Below are 12,676 nucleotides of genomic sequence, written 5' to 3' on the forward strand. Positions count from 1 at the left end.
AATCATCAGATGTACTCAAATTTCATGGCCTGAAAGAGGAACCAGGTGAGTCTGTTGATGATTTCCTAACATCACCAAGATTGAAACTGCAGCCAAAACATATGAACTCGAGGAGATAGATTAAGGCTGCAACATCAGCTCATTTAATTTGATCGGAAAGCACAAGTTCACAAGATTGTAGGCGATAGACATTACCGAAGTACTTGAAACTACAGAGACAAGGATGTTAGCTACCCAAAAGGTGTCGTTAATTGCATGTTCTATATCGCTGAAAAGGCTCACCCTGCTATCCTGTGTTTCAGCAGTTGCAAAGAGCTGAGGCTTGGCTCAGTAAACCATGAGAAGAGAAGGTCAAGCAATATCAAGAGGCAGAATTAATATTTCATATTAGCGATCTTTCAGACAGTAACACTGAGGATTGGAGGCAGTACATCCATTAAAAAGCTGCCTCCAATCATAAAGATGAAATATTTAATACAAATGTATCAAGAGCATTTTGATGGTGGTTGGATACTTATATAAGTTTTTGAGGATAACATTGCTATAGACCAGTAATGTATCCTCTATGTAAAGTACCAATAGGCTAAAAGGAAAACTTGAAAGAACACTCCAAGGGATAGAAGAGCACAACATTCTATCATCTAAAATATCATGAATATTTTTTCGAAGAAAATCAGCTACAAAAGAGGTTCAGTTTATTTGTCAATTGTTAAATCTTTAGATTTTAAAAAATGTTAATGAATGGAACAGTTATATTGATATAGAGAAGTTTTGCTTTTAGAGAAAAAGGATATGTTAAATTCTTATCGTATTCGTAATCATTTTGTGAATACATGTGCTGGTGCCACACTTACTGCTGTACTGCATTCATATGCATATATGCAACATGCCTCAATGACTACCATCAAGTGGCTCTGACTTTCCATAATTATGAATTGCTTTGAGAGATTAGTCATGGTTCATATCATCGCTAGCTTCCCAGCCTGCCTCAATCCCCTACAATTTGCCTACCTATGCAACAGGTTCATGGCACACACCATCTCCCTAGCCCTACACTCATCCCTGGAACATCTGAATAATAAGGATACCTATTGACTACAGCTCCTCCTTTAACATTATAATCCCAACTAAACTAATCTCCAAACTCAGAGACCTCTGCTCCCTGTTCTGTAACTGGATCCTCGACTTCCTGACCCATTGATCGCAAGCAGTAAAGACAGATAACAGCAACTGCTCCACATCAATCCACAACACCAGCATACTCAGCCCTCTACTGTACTCCTTGTACTCTTATAAATATTTGGCCAAACCCCAACTACCAGTGCGTTGATGACACCACCATTGTAGGTTGGATATCAAATAATGATGATGAGATAGAATGCTTGGTGGTGTGGTGTAAAGGTCTCTCCCCCAACATCAGCAAAACTGAAGAGCTGATCATCGACTTCAGGAAGAAAGAAGGAGGGCACCATCCGATCTACATCAATGGAGCTGAGGTGAAGATGGACAAAAGCATCAAGTTCCTAGAAGTGATGATCACTAACGATCTATCCTGGACCACCCACATTGATGCAACAGTCAAGAAGGCACAACAATGCCTCTTCTTCCTCAGGAAAGTAAGGAAATTTGGCATGTCCATAAGGACTCTCACCAACTTTTATAGATGCATTACAGAAAACATTCTATCTGGAAGCATCACAGCTTGGTATGGCAACTACTCTACCCAAGACCATAAGAAACACAGCCCATTCCATCATGCAACCCAAACTTCCATCCATTTACACTTCTTGCTGCCTTGGAAAGGCAGGCAATATCATCAAAGACCCTTCCCACCCCGGTTATAATCTCTTCAAGCTCTTCCATCAGGGAGAGATACAAAAGCTTAAATACATGTACCAACAGGTTCAAGAACAGCTTCCTCCCCGCTGTTATTAGACTTCTGAATGGATCTCAAATTTTAAATCTAATATTGATCTTGCTTTTTATGCAACTATTTTGCAGCTATAACTCTGTATTCCTCACTCTGTTCAATCACCTACGATCATTGTATGTTATGACCTACCTATACTGCACACAAAACAAAACTTTTCACTGAAACTAGATACATGTTATAATAATAAAACAAATCAGTGTCAATTAACAATACTTGTTTACTAGCCACATGGAAATACATGCAAGGTGTACACTTGATGACATTCCATTAACTGAATCTGACTGAAAGTAAAGTATTCCATTGCACTTTACAATTACTTTGCTGATTGTAGAGCATGCTCAAACATCTTAGAATTGCAAAGGGTACTCATTAAAAGTAAATAATTCATTTAATTATTTTTTAAATGTGCGATTTCAGCAATTTGTCCAACCATCAAGGTCAATTAACTAGTATTTTATCTCTGCTGTTTGCAGAATATGACTGTGAGAAATTAATTTGCATTTGCTTTCTATGGAGTTACATAGAAATTGTAACAAAACCAATCGATTTAGCCCATCCAATCCATATTAACACTCACTCTCTCCAGAAATCGTAGTTCACCCACTTTTCATATTTATTTCCTTCATATATTTAACCTGCTTTTAAATGTAATTTTTAGTGCTTCAATTTTTAAACATGTTTCAAAGCTTAGCTCCTCAGATGCTGCCTGAACTGCTGTGCTCTTCCAGCACCACTAATCCAGAACCATGTTTCAAAGATTCACAACCCTCTCCAATACAATTCTATGTATTTAGTCTATTTCCTGAAACTCTACACCTGTCAAAACATAAAAAACATTCTACCCTGTCCCATCCATTCATAATTTTAAACACTGCTCTAAACACCCCTCAATCTTCCTTTCTAATGAAAGCAGTTCCAATTCTTAAACAGAAACAGAACACTTAAATGCAGGATCAAATAGTTTGTATTCAAGGAAGAAAGAGTTCATATTTCAGGTTAGTGATCTTTAAGAACTGACATCAATCCAAAATGTTAATACTGTTCCCCTCTCTCTAGCATTCACAGTATTTGCTTTGTTTTTTTTTGAACTTGTATTTCCTGATACCAGGCAGAATCGTAGTGAATCTGTGCCACTGACTCATTATCACAGTACCATTTTACTATATGTGGAGCTCAAAATAGTACACATAGTCCAAATGTGATCTTACTGAAGTTTTTTATAGGTTTATACTACATTTTGATTTTTATATTTTGCATATCTTGCCTGAGAACCCAGTATCATCAGCATGCTTACAGCCTTATTCTCGTTAGATCCTTCTTCCAATATCATGTGAATGAAAACCAAAATACTTTTGTTTTCTACAATACTTAGATTCACTCAGGCTATAGTTGTCTTGCCTACCTTAAGTTTACTGAGATTGCTTCACTCCTTTCGCCCAATGTTACCGATCCAACAATAGTCTCTGGTCCTCATAATCACTCACCATAAATCGCATTTGTGGTATTGTCTGCAAGTCTGGTCCCTTTATCTAAATCGTTGGTTGTATACTAGGATATTAACAAAATGTATGCAAATATTCGTGCAAAGTGCGTGCATTTCGTGCGCTGTTCCTCAGTTAAATCCAGCAGATTTTGCACAAGACCATCAACATAAGTGACCAATGTCCCAAGTGTACGCTTGCTTTCTCCTCTGGGGGGATCTCAGACACCAGTGAAACTAATCTGTAAAGGGTCTTTTCCAATTCTCTCACAGTCGATCCAGCCTGCGGTTCACCGGCTCCAGTCAGTGTTGCATAGCCCACCCGCCCCTGTTTTCCATCTGGGTAGGACCTGACTACACACCGATAAAGCAGCAGCCACTCACCTCCACCGACCCCCGGGATCGAGTGCTGCCCTCCCAGCACAGGGAGCGGGGTGGTGACAGGTTATTGAGCAACCCGGCCCTTCTTCCCGACCCGGAGTGTACACCCAGACCTGCCGCCACTGCAGCCTCTCGTTCCGCAGTCGCTCACCGCTTCTAGCATGGGGTTTATTCGGATATATTGATCAGTCTGGGTCCGGCCGCGGACTCTACACTTCACCTTCTCGGTTCAACCACATCAACCCTGAGCCCCGGCCGATTGATAGGCTAACTAGCCAATCAATGAGCGAAATTGCCAGCCGCTAGCCAATGGCGACTCAGAGAGCGACAAGGGCAGGGTGACAGATCCCGCCCCCGCTCCTTTGTTTGAAGTTCGGAAACGATTATCTTCATCGTTCTTAACGGTAAACAGTTCCAACAATAAAGGGAGAGAATCCGAACCCGTGTTCGAACTTCAAACGGCTCTTTCTGTTACCGCGCTAACGGAATGAGGCTGGATCCTTACCTCTGCCGCCGCAGGTGAGCTGTTACCGTTATTCCTGGAGGTTTCTGTTTCCCACCGCCCCGTCCCTCCCTCCCTCCTTCCTCGCGCGCTCCGCTCCCGATTCCACCCGCCCCCTCCGAGGGAGCGAGCCCCGCCCCGAGGTCGGCCCCCACCTTTCGTGCCAGCCCAAGCGAGATTTCCTCCAGTCCGCGGCTATGCGGATTCTCCATCTGCAAACATTCCCTCTTTGTGAAAACGGGTGGTTTCATAGCCAGCGGCGGGCGGGTTCAGGTAGTGCATGGTGTTCAGCCTGTCCTTTCGGTTTTATTTCCAGGCCCCGATGGAGGGAAGCAGGAGCGGGCTAGCGGATTGTTCATGAGATGTGGGGAAGCCATCCCCCTCCTCCCCCCCCCCTGGAAACTTGCCCGATTTTGAGTATGGGGCCCTGCTGGCGGCCTCGTTGAGCTCGGGAATTTTGGGCCGACCCCTGGGCCGGTTGTAACGGAGGCAGCGACACAGCGGGATGGGGAGCCGGCCACAGGGACAGTGCTCTTGACTCATTTGAGCAGTACATGGGGGGGTCGAGCCCCTTCTGGTACCGTGGGAGCACAAGAGGGAGGGCGTTAAGATTTCTGGCTGTTGTTGTAAGGGCACCTCTGGTAGTGGATGATCATTCTCAGCCGGCGGCTCCACTGATGACGAGGATTCAACATTCAAAACCGCGGGAGGTTCCTGTCCTTAGTACTGTATAGGGTGTACCTACAGACTACTGAGGATGGCAGTACCTGACTGAATTGGAGAGCCAGTGCTCCAGCAGACAGCACCTATCCAGGAAGCTGGTCATTGAGATTTGTACTTTCGTTGTGCGAAGCCATTCGGCCCATAATGCCTGTTACAGCTCTTTAGTTGAGAAATCCAACTAGTTTAATCCCCCTGCTCTATCGCGTTTTTTCTCTCTCCTTCAATTATTTATCTGATTTTTAAAATGAATGTTCTAATTGAAACTACTTTCAACGTTCGTACTAGATCACAGCAACTTGATGCGTAAAAACAATGTCTCATCGTCTTACTTTGTGTGCGTGAATCGGACACTAAATCTAAATCCTCCAGCAACTGATTATTTATTTTGCCACTGGGAATAGATTCTTATTCATTCTATTATAACATTTCAAGATTTTGGACACCTTTATCAAACCTGTGTATGTATATTTTGATAGAATGTATTTTTCAGAAACAATTTAGTGATGAACAAATTTCAAATATAGTACAAAGAATAATCAACTGCAATTTTTGGGATCTAAGTTTTCACATAGAGAAAGTAGTTAGGTAAGTTAACAAGACCATTAAAAACAAGTTCAAGGTGGAGGGAATTTAAAACAGATTTTGAAAGTAAAATGGCAAAGAAATGTGCCATTCAACCCATTTGGTCTGTGCTAGCAGGAAAAAGTTTTCAAATCGCATCCCATCTTCCATTTCTTGGTCTGCAGCCCAGTTGGTTACAGTGCCTCCAGTGCATTTCCAGGTTTTTTTAAATGCTGTGTTAGGGTTTTGCAGAGATTCCCAGATCCACACTGCCATCTCAGTGAGAAAAATACACATAAACTCACATGGAACCTTTGAATCAAATACTTTCAAATCTATGGGCTCTCATTATGGAGTTTTGAATGGGAAATATGTTCATTTTATGCAGGCTGTCTGGGCTTGCCTCATAATTTTCTCCATATTAAATAACTTTTCCCTCCAGCTCCTTCGCGAAAGAGATTCTGAGATGGCATGTTGCCTTCCGGGTGCTAGGGTTAGGGATGTATCGGATCGAGTCTATAGGATTCTTAAGAGGGAGGGTGAGCATCCAAAAGTCGTGGAACACTTTTATACCAATGAGATAGCTAGGGAACGGGGTGAGGACCTTTAAAGAGAAACCAGGAGTTAGGTTGGAAGCTAGAAGGCAGGGCGAACAGAGTCATAATCTCAGGATTGCTACTGGTGTCATGTGCTAGTGAGGCTAGGAGTAGCGCATGCAGATGAACACGTGGCTGCAGGGCTGGTGTAGGAGAGTGTGGGGGCTTCAGATATGTGGATCAATGGGATATCTTCTGGGGAAGGTGGGACCTATACAAGAAAGACCTGAACTGGAGGGGCACCAATATCCTGGACATGAGGTTTGCTAAAGCTCTTCAGGAGATTTGAAACTAGATTGGCAGGGGGGTGAGAACCAGAGCTATGGATCAGATAATGTAGTGTAGCTACTGAACAGCCAGGTACAGTGTGCAGAGAGTTTGTGAAGAGGGACACTTGATAGGGCAAAGGTGCAGTCAGTGTGATGGGTTGAAGTTTGGCTATTTTAACGCAAGAAGTATCAGGAATAAGGGCGATGAATGTAGAGCATGGATCAGTACTTGGAACTATGATGTTGTGGCCGTTACAGAAACTTCGATATCATGGGAGCAGGAATGGTTGTTGGATGTCCAAGGGTTTAGATGTTTCAAAAGGAATACAGGAGGAGGTAAAAGGTGGAGGAGTGGCATTGCTAGTCAGGGATACTATCACAGCTGCAGAAAGGGAGGTCATTTAGGAGGGTTTCTCTACAGAGTCAATAAGGGTGGAAATCAATAACAGGAAAGGAGTAGTCTCTTTATTGGGAGTTTTCTACAGACCTCACAGTAGCAACAGAGACATGGAGGAGCAGATTGGAAGGCAGGTTTTGGAAAGGTGCAGAAGTAACAGGGTTGTTGTCATGGGTAACTTTAACTTCCCTAATATTGATTAGAACCTTCTTAGTTCAATTAGTTTGGATGGAGCAGTTTTTGTCAGGTGTGTTCAGGAAGGGTTCCTGACTCAATATGTAGCTAGGCTGACTACAGGGGAGGCCATATTGGATTTGATGCTTGGCAACAAACGATGCCAGGTGTCAGATCTCTTGGTGGGAGAGCATTTGGGTGATAGTGATCACAACGCCCTGAAGCAGATGGTATGGGAAAGTATTTAATTGGGGGAAGGGGAATTACAATGCTATTAGGCAGGAACTGGGGCGTCTAAATTGGGAACAGACTTTCTCGGAAAATGTGCGACAGAAATGTGGAGTTTGTTTAGGAAGCACTTGCTGATAGTGGTTTAGTTGTCCCATTGAGGCAAGGATTGGATGGTAGGTTGAAAGAAGGTGACAAGGGATGAAGAACATCTAGTCAAGAGGAAGAAGGTTGAGGAGGCAAGGATTAAACAGCGTTCTAGTGGGTTACAAGTTAGCCAGGAAGGAACTGAAGAATGGATTTAGGAGAACTAGAAAGGGGCATGAGAAAAGCTTTAACGAGTAGGGTTAAGGAAAAGCTGAAGGCATTCTACACTTGTGTAAGGAACAAGAGTATAGCCAGAGTGAAGGTACAGCTGATAAGGGATTGTGGAGGGAACTTGTGCTTGAAGTCAGAGGAGGTAGGGGAGGTCCTTAATGAACACATTGCTTCTGTATTCACTACTGAGAGGGACTTTGACATTTCTGAGGACAGTGTGAAACAGACTGTTGTGCTCGAACAGGCTGATGTTAAGGAGGAGGATGTGCTGAAAATTTTGAAAACTTCCCTGAGCCAGATGGGATATACCCTAAGTTACTATAGGAGGCGCGGGAAGAGATTGCTGTGCCTTTGGTGATGATCTTTGCATCCTCACTGTCCATTGGAGTGGTGCCAAACGTTTGGAGGGTGGCAATTGTTATTTGCTTGTTCAAGAAAGGGAATAGGGATAATCCTGGGAATTACAGACCAGTCAGTCTTACATCTATGGTGGGAAAAGTGTTGGAGAGGATTCTGAGACACAGGATTTATAATTACTTAGAAAACCATAATTTGATTAGTGATAGTCAGCATGGCTTTGTGAAGGCAGATCACACTTCAAAACCTTATTTAATTCTTTGTAGATGTAACAAAACATGTTGATTAAAAAAAGAGCAGTGGATGTGGTATACATGGATTTTAGCAAGGCATTTGATAAGGCTCCCCACGGTAGGATCATTCAGAAAGTAAGGAGCATGGGATACAGGGAAATCTGGGGCTGTAGTTTGCTGATGACCCAAAGGTTGCTGGAGTAGTGGATAGTGTGGAGGGCTGTTGTAGCTTGCAACTAGACATTGACAGGATGCAAAATTGGCCTGACAAGTGGCAGATGAAGTTCAACCTGAATTGATTCACTTTGGAGAGTTGAATTTGAATGCAGAATATAGGTAGGCTTCTTGGCAGTGTGGAGAAACAGAGAGATCTTGGAGTCCACATCCATGAATCCCCCAAAGTTGCCACCCAAGTTAATAGGGTTGTTGAGAAGGTGTATGGTGTGTTGGCTTTCATTAGCTGGGGGATTGAGTTTAAGAATGGTGAGGTTATGCTGCAGCTCTATGAGTCCTGGTTAGACCACACTTGGAATGTTGTGTTCAGTTCTGGTCACCTCATTATAGGAAGCTTTAGAGAGGGTGTTGAAGATATTTACCAGGATGCTGCCTGTACTGGAGGGCATGTCTTATGAAGAAAGATTGAGGGAGCTAGGGCTCATTGGAGTGAAGAAGGAATGAGAAGTGACTTCATAGAGGTGTACAAGATGTTCAGAGGCATAGACAGAGTGGATAGCCAGAGACTTTTTCCCATGGTGGAAACATCTATCATGAGGGGACATAATTTTAAGGTAATTGGAGGAAGGTTTACAGTAGATGTCAGAGGTAGGCTCTTTACACAGGGAGTGATGGGTGCATGAAATGCACTGCCAGCAGTCGTTGTCGAGTCAGATACATTAGGGACATTTAAGCGACTTTTAGATAGGCACATGGAAGATAGAACAATGAAGGTACATAGGTAAGTTTGATCTTAGAGTAGGATAGAAGGCCGGCACAACATCAAGGAACGATGGGCCTATACTGTGCTGTATTATTCTATGTAAATAAAACAACCATAGTGGATTCAATCTCATTATAGCTAAAACTCATCGTCTTCTGCATACTCTCTAAGGTTATCATATTCTTCCTAAGCTGCGATTACCAGAACCATTCGTAGTGTTTTAACAGTGTTCTGATTGGTGTTTTATACAGCTCTAATGTAACTGCCCTGCTTATTGGTTTGGCAACTATTTTTCCCAGAAGATTCTTCTTAAAAACAAAATCCTAAATAAAAAGTGTTGCATGATGAAAAATCATTATTTCTAAACTAAGTACTTAGCATTTTGCCAAATGTTTCTGCTAAAATGCTTATGTTGCTTATGATAAAATATGTGGATTAAGTTTATGTATCAGTATAAAAAAAATCAAATAAATATAGAGCTCACTCTGAATTATAATGTTTTTATTTTACTATTTTACCAGTAAAGTCAACTTTAAAAGAGCATTAACTTGAACTGTGTTGAATTAACAATGTTTTCAGCTATGGCGTCACATGATTAAGAAGAACCTCTAATAGCATATTCATTATAATTTATCATTTAAGCTATTTTAAAGAAATTGCAAACTGAAAACCTCTTCTCCAAACCAAAGACATAATTTATAACCGTGGTACAGATATACCACTCAGACAGGCTTATTTAAGCATAATGATGTTTTCTCGTTAAGATGATAATTTAAACGGAGACGTTCAACATAATGATTAGTCTTTTCACCCCACAATAAAACACAGCTCTGCTCTTTTTGACTGAATGTTTTTTGGGCTCTTTTTATGTTAATGCAATCCAGATTGAAAAGATTGGGAGATGCAAATAAGATGTTAAAAAGCTGCCAGATTTCCAGAACCAAAAGTTTAAGTTCCCTGATCTAGGCCTCAGCCAATAAAGGAAAGATTCTGCCTTACTTGCCGGTCCTGCTCTCTTCAGGCATCTATAGATATAGACTCCGAAGATTCTCTATAGTTCTAAGAATTCTACCATCTGTGTATTACTTTGCCCATGTTTGTCTTTCCCAAAAACGTTACTTCACAATTTTCTGGATTGAATTTCTTTGCCACTTTATTGCACTCTATCCAGTCAATTGATATTTTTCCTCCAGCTTTCTTTCTCACTATCAACCACAGAATCAATTTTCATTTCAATCAAAACCTTTTTAAGCATATCCCTTCATTTATGCTGTACTGAGTCCTGAAGAACCCCACTGAAAATAGCTTCAACAGGCACCATCACATAACTTGCCATTTTCCCCAGTGTTCCATTTCCATTTTGCCATTGGAATTTTATGCTGAATCATTTAAAATGCCACAGACATGTATGGGGTGACACATGAAGTGTTAGAATAAGAAAGGATTTCAGTGGTGAGCATGGCATCAGCAGCTACAGGTGAAACTGTAAAAGAACCTGGACAAAACATGAAGCTGTTCATCATTCACCCGCCTTTGCATTGAAGGGCATTGGCCAAAATCATTCAGCAGTGAAACTTGAAATGTAGAATTTCAAAATTTTCTGAAGACTTGACCAGTCAATGCCCTGAGGTGGATTTATGTATGGAGAGTACTGACGCTGCCCTTGAGGATCCACATTTTCTCACCTTGATTGATTTTTCACTACACCAGAAAGCCAATCTTCTTCATTCTTCCATGCCTCCACCTCTGCTGTTTGATCTTCCCTGGATTCTTTCTCCCCTGTCCTCAATCTTACTGTGCATCCCTCTGTCACTATTGACTCGCTCTTCTAGATCCTAAGTCTCAGTGCAAACTGTCATGTGCTTACTCCTCTCCGTGTGTCACAGAGATCAACAAAAAAAAGGCTACTGTACAAAGGTGATAGTTGAATGACACTTAAATGAAAGTAAGCTTGATGCCACAAGACTTTGTGCACTGCTGACATTGCCATGAATGTTGAATGTAGTTTTAAAAAATATTTAATAACCATGTGCAGTCATACTGTGCAAATGTCTCACAAATAGGAACCTGCCATGGGATGGTTCGAGGTCTAATCCACCACAAGCATCCTGTTGAGTTAACCTCTAAATTTGAACCTGCTGTCAGGGAAATGACATTTCACCTCCTGCCTAATTAAATTCATTCTGCCCGCCATGTTTGTCACTCTTGCAGGCCTCATAAAGTTTCCCCCTATGTATCGGAATAGTATATTTTTACTTCAGTTGGTTAGTTCTAAGTTACTGGAAAATTTAAAAATACCAAAACTAAATTATTTGGGACATAATACCTAAAAATGATTTAGTGAAATATTAATTTAAATATGTTTAAATAATCTAAAGTCCTAGCATCATGATGAAATGCATTCAAGAAGCAACTGCATTTTGCCTATTACGGTCATGACTCTTTTTAACTAGAGGGATAGTATCAGATAATTAGTCATTGCTATAGAGAGTCATACAGCACAGAAGAGGTTCTTCGACCCATTGAGTCTGATCTATCTACACTAATCTCAATTTCCAGCACTTGGCTCATAACCAATGTTATTTGAAGTATTCGCCCACATAGTTTTTTAAGAGATTGAGATTTCCTGACACTGTTATCGTGCCAGACTGTGTATTCCAGATCTATGCGACCCTCTGCGTGGAAACGTATTTCCTCAAATCCCCTCTAAGGCTCCTGCCCTTCATCTTAAAATTATGCCCGCTAATTATTGACCTTCAACTAAGGGAAACAGCTGCTTCCTCTCCATCTTGTTCATGCCTCTCATAATCTTATACACCTCAACACACCCTCAGACTTCTCTGCTCTAAACAAAATGACTGGAACCTATCCAGCATCTCCTCACGGCTAAAATGCTGCAACCCAGGATTGATCTTGGTGAATTTTCTCTGCAACTCCTCCAGCACAAACATATCCCTTCTATAGTGCAGTGACCAGAACCGCACACATAACTCAAGCTGTGATGTAACCAAAGTCATGTACATAACCTTCTTGCAATTAAAATCTATGTCATAGCTAATAAAGGCATGTGGCCTGTATGCGCTCTTAACCAACCTATTAATCTGTTCTGTTATCTTCAGAAATCTGTGAACAAGTACCCCAAGATCCCTCTGTTCTTCTGAGCTTCCTAGTGTCCTACACTTCATTGAAAACTCCCTTGTCTTGTTACTTTTTCCAAAGTTCATCACACTTTTCAGGGTTAGAGTCAATCTGACCAATCTGTCTATATTTTCCTGTAACCCAAGATCTTCTTCCTAAATATTAATCACTCAGACAATCTTCTTGTCGTCTGCAAACTTACTTATCTGCAACCCCCACATTTTTTTATATTGTTTATACCTATATATTAAGAACAATAAAGGACATAGCACTGATCCCTGTGGCATGCCACTGGGGCACAGGCCTCTGATCACACAAACAACCTCTTACCACTAACTCTTTCTCCTACTACTAAGCTACTTTTGGATACATCTTGCCAAATTACCCTGGATTACGCGTACTTTTACACTTTAACAGTCTCTAAATTGAGAGTTCATCAAAAGTTTTTC

At 41.5% G+C, this 12,676-nt stretch overlaps 1 protein-coding gene and 1 long non-coding RNA gene across 6 annotated transcripts in view; one reads left to right on the forward strand and one right to left on the reverse strand.

Annotated features, from left to right (window-relative positions):
- Window positions 1-4,558, reverse strand: part of sncaip (synuclein, alpha interacting protein) — a 121,479-nt gene extending 116,921 nt beyond the window's left edge. Inside the window, exon 1 of one of the 5 annotated variants that reach the window (XM_087998186.1) lies at window positions 4,452-4,558. The gene's annotated coding sequence lies outside the window, so the exon portion shown is untranslated. The other 4 variants (XM_087998175.1, XM_087998197.1, XM_087998189.1 and 1 more) reach the window with 4 other exon arrangements.
- The window catches only part of LOC122560716 (uncharacterized), a 71,741-nt gene continuing 63,110 nt past the window's right edge, over window positions 4,046-12,676 (forward strand). The window contains exon 1 of the long non-coding RNA XR_015760682.1: window positions 4,046-4,313. This is a non-coding gene — a long non-coding RNA (uncharacterized LOC122560716). The remainder of the gene's footprint in view (window positions 4,314-12,676) is intronic.

The sequence above is a fragment of the Chiloscyllium plagiosum genome, unplaced genomic scaffold (assembly GCF_037043375.1).
Source record: "Chiloscyllium plagiosum isolate Xiang-an unplaced genomic scaffold, Cpla_swu_hap1 HiC_scaffold_2, whole genome shotgun sequence".
NCBI classification, from domain to species: domain Eukaryota; kingdom Metazoa; phylum Chordata; class Chondrichthyes; order Orectolobiformes; family Hemiscylliidae; genus Chiloscyllium; species Chiloscyllium plagiosum.